At 50.4% G+C, this 5,494-nt stretch overlaps 1 pseudogene; it reads left to right on the top strand.

The window, feature by feature from the left end:
- The first annotated feature begins 4,961 nt into the window (after positions 1 to 4,961).
- LOC126260998 (5S ribosomal RNA) lies at positions 4,962 to 5,079 on the top strand (annotated as a pseudogene).
- Positions 5,080 to 5,494: the final 415 nt, after the last annotated feature.

The following is a 5,494-nucleotide window of genomic DNA, read 5'->3' on the forward strand; positions in this document are numbered from 1 at the left end:
CGTGGCACTGTGTTCAGCGATGATTCGCCGTTCTGCACTGTCCAAGATGACGATCGTCGGCGAGTATGACACCGATGTACGAAGAGGTCCCACTCATCCCATGTTTAGCGCGACACCGTGGTATTACTGCCGGTGTCATGGTGTGGGGGCCATCGGGTATGACATCAGATCACGGCTGGTAGTGGTTGGAGGAGTTCTAACGAGACACAGGTACCTCACGGATATCCTGAAACCTCATGTGTTATGTCTCATGCGACTGTGTTCCAACAAGGTAATGCTCGTCAACACATGGCACGCATCTCTATGAACTGTTGTGTCCTACTGAGGTACTCCCGTGGCCAATAAGATCCTCATATCTGTCCCTGATAGAACACGTGTGGGACCAGCTCTGACGTCAACTACGTCCCAATAACGGTATCCAGGATATCAAGGACCACAACTGTGGACCAGCTGAGCTCAGGAGAAGGTACAGCGGCTTTATGACACCCCTCCCAACCGAATCAGTTCATGCGTGCAGACAAGAGGTGGTGCGTTGTTACACTGATTAGTGGGTCATATTCTCAACTTTTTTAAAACTGATTCGATTTTTTAATCACTTAAGAAACTGCCTTCAGCTCGTGAAGTTTCATTTCGTTTCCCCTTTGCCTTCTGGGTATGTTACCCTTTTGGTCATGCAGTGTAAATATAAATAAAAATAATGTCTTTGACGAAGAGCATGTTGCTCACTTCTAAACAGAGCTTTTCGACCACAGTTCAATTCATTACTCCGTTCTTGTTCAGTCCATAGCTTCATATCTGTATTTTAGGCACTTAGAGAAGAAAGCGTCTCTTACTACTTTTACTTTCAGCACTTATATTGCAGAGGTAGTCTGTCGCACCGAGTAGGGCTCCTGAAGTCGAACTTGATGTGAAGCGGCGTTGGACGGTTATATTTATTGTTCAGTTAACTTAATCCACACAGGGAAAAAGACTGTCGCCGGCTCGTTAAATTTGTAATTTGTCGGCAATTTTTATTGAAATAAGTTGAACTGCTTTTACTCTTGCGTAATATACCCTTCATTCGGTTGTTAGAAAAGATAAGTGAGTTATCAAGCTTGTAGACCCCCATCATTCCCAGACGGAGTTCTTGCAACCGAGCAATTCGCATATGGCTGACGGACCGACTGAAATGCTCAACTTGACAAAGAAGGCGGTTCATTCATTCCCCTCATAGACGATGGGTGACTAGCAACCGAAAAGGAAAGGGATACGATATCCATTTTCTCGATACACCAAAACAATGAGCACTCATTTGCAAACGGAGAAATGGCTCAAATGGCTCTGAGCACTATGGGACTCAACTGCTGAGGTCATTAGTCCCCTAGAACTTAGAACTAGTTAAACCTAACTAACCTAAGGACATCACAAACATCCATGCCCGAGGCAGGATTCGAACCTGCGACCGTAGCGGTCTTGCGGCTCCAGACTGCAGCGCCTTTAACCGCACGGCCACTTCGGCCGGCTGCAAACGGAGACTTATTTAGTTCTTTACGACGCTGACTATTAACATCTGCAGTGGAAGACTGACTGCCGTAAGTGAAAACTGGCAGTACATAATGATTATTAAGTTTCCTTCTCAAAAATGTCGGAGGCTTACTGGTAGAAACAGTATTTAGTTTACCAAAATCTCTCTATGCTATTTTATTTACATTTGAGTACAATGTCGTCAGTCTGTACACGGAGCAAACTGTAAAATAATCCAAACTTTAAGGTTTGCTGTTGACTTAATAACTCTGTCGCAAACAGCATTGAAGTTGGTAGATCAGTTAACAGGATAAGGGGACATTTAAGATGCATCAAACTGGTCTGCATCCATTAGTTGAACTCTTGTGACGTGCATAGTGTGTAGAGTACTTGCGAGTAATTTCTACGCTACATCTGCGTACATAATCCGCAAGCCACCGTATGATCCCCGGCGAAGGCTACCCTGTACCGCTACTGTTCATTTCCTCCGGACTGGGAAGGAGCGCCTGGTCCCCGGCATGAATCCGCCCGGCGGACTTGTGTCGAGGTCTGGTGAGCTGGGCAGTCTGTGGATGGTTTTTAGGCGGTTTTCCATCTGCCACGGTGAATGCGGTTCCCCTTATTCCGCCTCAGCTACACTATGTCGACAAAACAAGTTCTCCACATACGAGTACACCACCATTACTCTACTACGCAAACATAGAGGTTACACTCGTCTGATGTGAGACGTTCCCATGAGGGGGGGGGGGGAGGAGGGTGAGGGGTCCACCTGGGGCCGAACCGCACAATAACCCTGTGTTCGGTGTGGGGCGGCTGCGGGGTAAAGTGTACTGCGGTAGTCGTCTGGGGTTGTGGACCACTGCAGCTGCGGCGGGAACGGAGCCTCTCCATCGTTTCTAGGCCCCCGCTTAACATACAATACTAGTCATTTCCACTTATTTTCCACTCGCAAACAGAGCGAGGGAAAAACGACAGTCTATATGCCAGTGTACGAGCCCTAATGGTCCTTACGCGAAAAGTACGTTGGCGGTAGTAGTATAGTTCTGCAGTCGGCCTAAAACGCCGGTTCTTTAAATTTTCACACTAGTGCTTGCCTTCCCTACGGTGATTCCCACATGAGCTTCTAAAGCATCTCCGTTATATTTACTTGTTGTTCGAATCTATCGGTAACAAATCTAGCAGCCTGCCACAGAATTACTTCGATGTCTTTCTTTAATCCGACCTGGTAAGGGTCTCAAGCGCTCCTTTACAGCTGAACCACACTTTCCTAAAATTCTCCCAGTAAATCTAAGTCGACCATTCGCCTTCCCTACTGCAGTGCTGACATACTCATTCCATTTAATGTTGCTTTGCAACGCTACGCCCAGGTATTTGTTCAACGTGACTGCCAAGCAGCGCACTACTACTACTGCATTCGAACATTATAGGATTGCTTTTCCTACTCACCTGTATTAACCTACATTTCTCTACGTTTTGAGCTGGCTGCCATGCATCATACCAACTACACTCCTGGAAATTGAAATAAGAACACCGTGAATTCATTGTCCCAGGAAGGGGAAACTTTATTGACACATTCCTGGGGTAAGATACATCACGTGATCACACTGACAGAACCACAGGCACATAGACACAGGCAACAGAGCATGCACAATGTCGGCACTAGTACAGTGTATATCCACCTTTCGCAGCAATGCAGGCTGCTATTCTCCCATGGAGACGATCGTAGAGATGCTGGATGTTGTCCTGTGGAACGGCTTGCCATGCCATTTCCACCTGGCGCCTCAGTTGGACCAGCGTTCGTGCTGGACGTGCAGACCGCGTGAGACGACGCTTCATCCAGTCCCAAACATGCTCAATGGGGGACAGATCCGGAGATCTTGCTGGCCAGGGTAGTTGCCTTACACCTTCTAGAGCACGTTGGGTGGCACGGGATACATGCGGACGTGCATTGTCCTGTTGGAACAGCAAGTTCCCTTGCCGGTCTAGGAATGGTAGAACGATGGGTTCGATGACGGTATGGATGTACCGTGCACTATTCAGTGTCCCCTCGACGATCACCAGTGGTGTACGGCCAGTGTAGGAGATCGCTCCCCACACCATGATGCCGGGTGTTGGCCCTGTGTGCCTCGGTCGTATGCAGTCCTGATTGTGGCGCTCACCTGCACGGCGCCAAACACGCATACGACCATCATTGGCACCAAGGCAGAAGCGACTCTCATCGCTGAAGACGACACGTCTCCATTCGTCCCTCCATTCACGCCTGTCGCGACACCACTGGAGGCGGGCTGCACGATGTTGGGGCGTGAGCGGAAGACGGCCTAACGGTGTGCGGGACCGTAGCCCAGCTTCATGGAGACGGTTGCGAATGGTCCTCGCCGATACCCCAGGAGCAACAGTGTCCCTAATTTGCTGGGAAGTGGCGGTGCGGTCCCTTACGGCACTGCGTAGGATCCTACGGTTTTGGCGTGCATCCGTGCGTCGCTGCGGTCCGGTCCCAGGTCGACGGGCACGTGCACCTTCCGCCGACCACTGGCGACAACATCGATGTACTGTGGAGACCTCACGCCCCACGTGTTGAGCAATTCGGCGGTACGTCCACCCGGCCTCCCGCATGCCCACTATACGCCCTCGCTCAAAGTCCGTCAACTGCACATACGGTTCACGTCCACGCTGTCGCGGCATGCTACCAGTGTTAAAGACTGCGATGGAGCTCCGTATGCCACGGCAAACTGGCTGACACTGACGGCGGCGGTGCACAAATGCTGCGCAGCTAGCGCCATTCGACGGCCAACACCGCGGTTCCTGGTGTGTCCGCTGTGCCGTGCGTGTGATCATTGCTTGTACAGCCCTCTCGCAGTGTCCGGAGCAAGTATGGTGGGTCTGACACACCGGTGTCAATGTGTTCTTTTTTCCATTTCCAGGAGTGTAGAAATTTAGTCCTCTCGTATCCTCATACAGCCACTCAACGACGATACTTTCCCGTACACCGCAGCATCGTCAGCAAACAGTCGCATATTGCTGCTCAAGCTGTCCGCCGGCCAGTGTGGCCGAACGGTTCTAGGCGCTTCAGTCTGGAACCGCGCGCCCGCTACGGTCGCAGGTTCGAATCCTGCCTCTGGCATGGATGTGTGTGATGTCCTTAGGTTGGTTAGGTTTAAGTAGTTCTACGTTCGAGGGGACTGATGACCTCAGATGTTAAGTCCCATAGTGCTCAGAGCCATTTTTACCCTGTCCCCCAGATCATTTATGTACGTAGAAAATAACAACGGTCCCAGTACACTTACCTGGGGCACTCCTGACGATGCCGTTGTCTTTGATGAACACTCACCGTCGAGGAAAAGGATTCTATTACACAAGAAGTCTTCGAGTCCCTCATATACCTAGGAACTGGTTCCGCACGCTTGTACCTTTGTGACACCGTGTCAGATGCTTTACGGCAGTCTATGGTGTACGAATCCGCCAACGGCCTTGCCGCAGTGATAACACCGGTTCCCGTCAGATCACCGAAGTTAAGCGCTGTCGGGCTGGGCTAGCACTTGGATGGGTGACCATCCGGTCTGCCGAGTGCTGTTGGCAAGCGGGGAGCACTCAGTCCTTGTGAGGCAAACTGAGGAGCTACTTGACTGAGAAGTAGCGGCTGCGGTCTCGTAAACTGACATACGTTCGGGAGGGCGGTGTGCTGACGACATGCTCCTCCATATCCGCATCCAGTGACGCCTGTGGGCTGAGGATGACACGGCGGCCGGTCAGTACCGTTGGGCCTTCTTGGCCTGTTCGGGAGGAGGAGTACGAAGCCGCCTGTTGTCCTCCATCCATAGTTCGCAGGCTCTCATGTGAGAAAAGGGCAAGATGAGTTTCGCACGAATTACGCTTTCTAAAACCTTGGAAATTCGTGGACAGAAGGTTTTTCATCTCAAGAAAATTAATTATATTCGAACTGAGAATATGTTCAAGGGTTCTGCAGCAAACCGATTTTAAAGATATTGGTCTG

Source organism: Schistocerca nitens, chromosome 5 (assembly GCF_023898315.1).
Source record: "Schistocerca nitens isolate TAMUIC-IGC-003100 chromosome 5, iqSchNite1.1, whole genome shotgun sequence".
In the NCBI taxonomy this organism is placed as follows: domain Eukaryota; kingdom Metazoa; phylum Arthropoda; class Insecta; order Orthoptera; family Acrididae; genus Schistocerca; species Schistocerca nitens.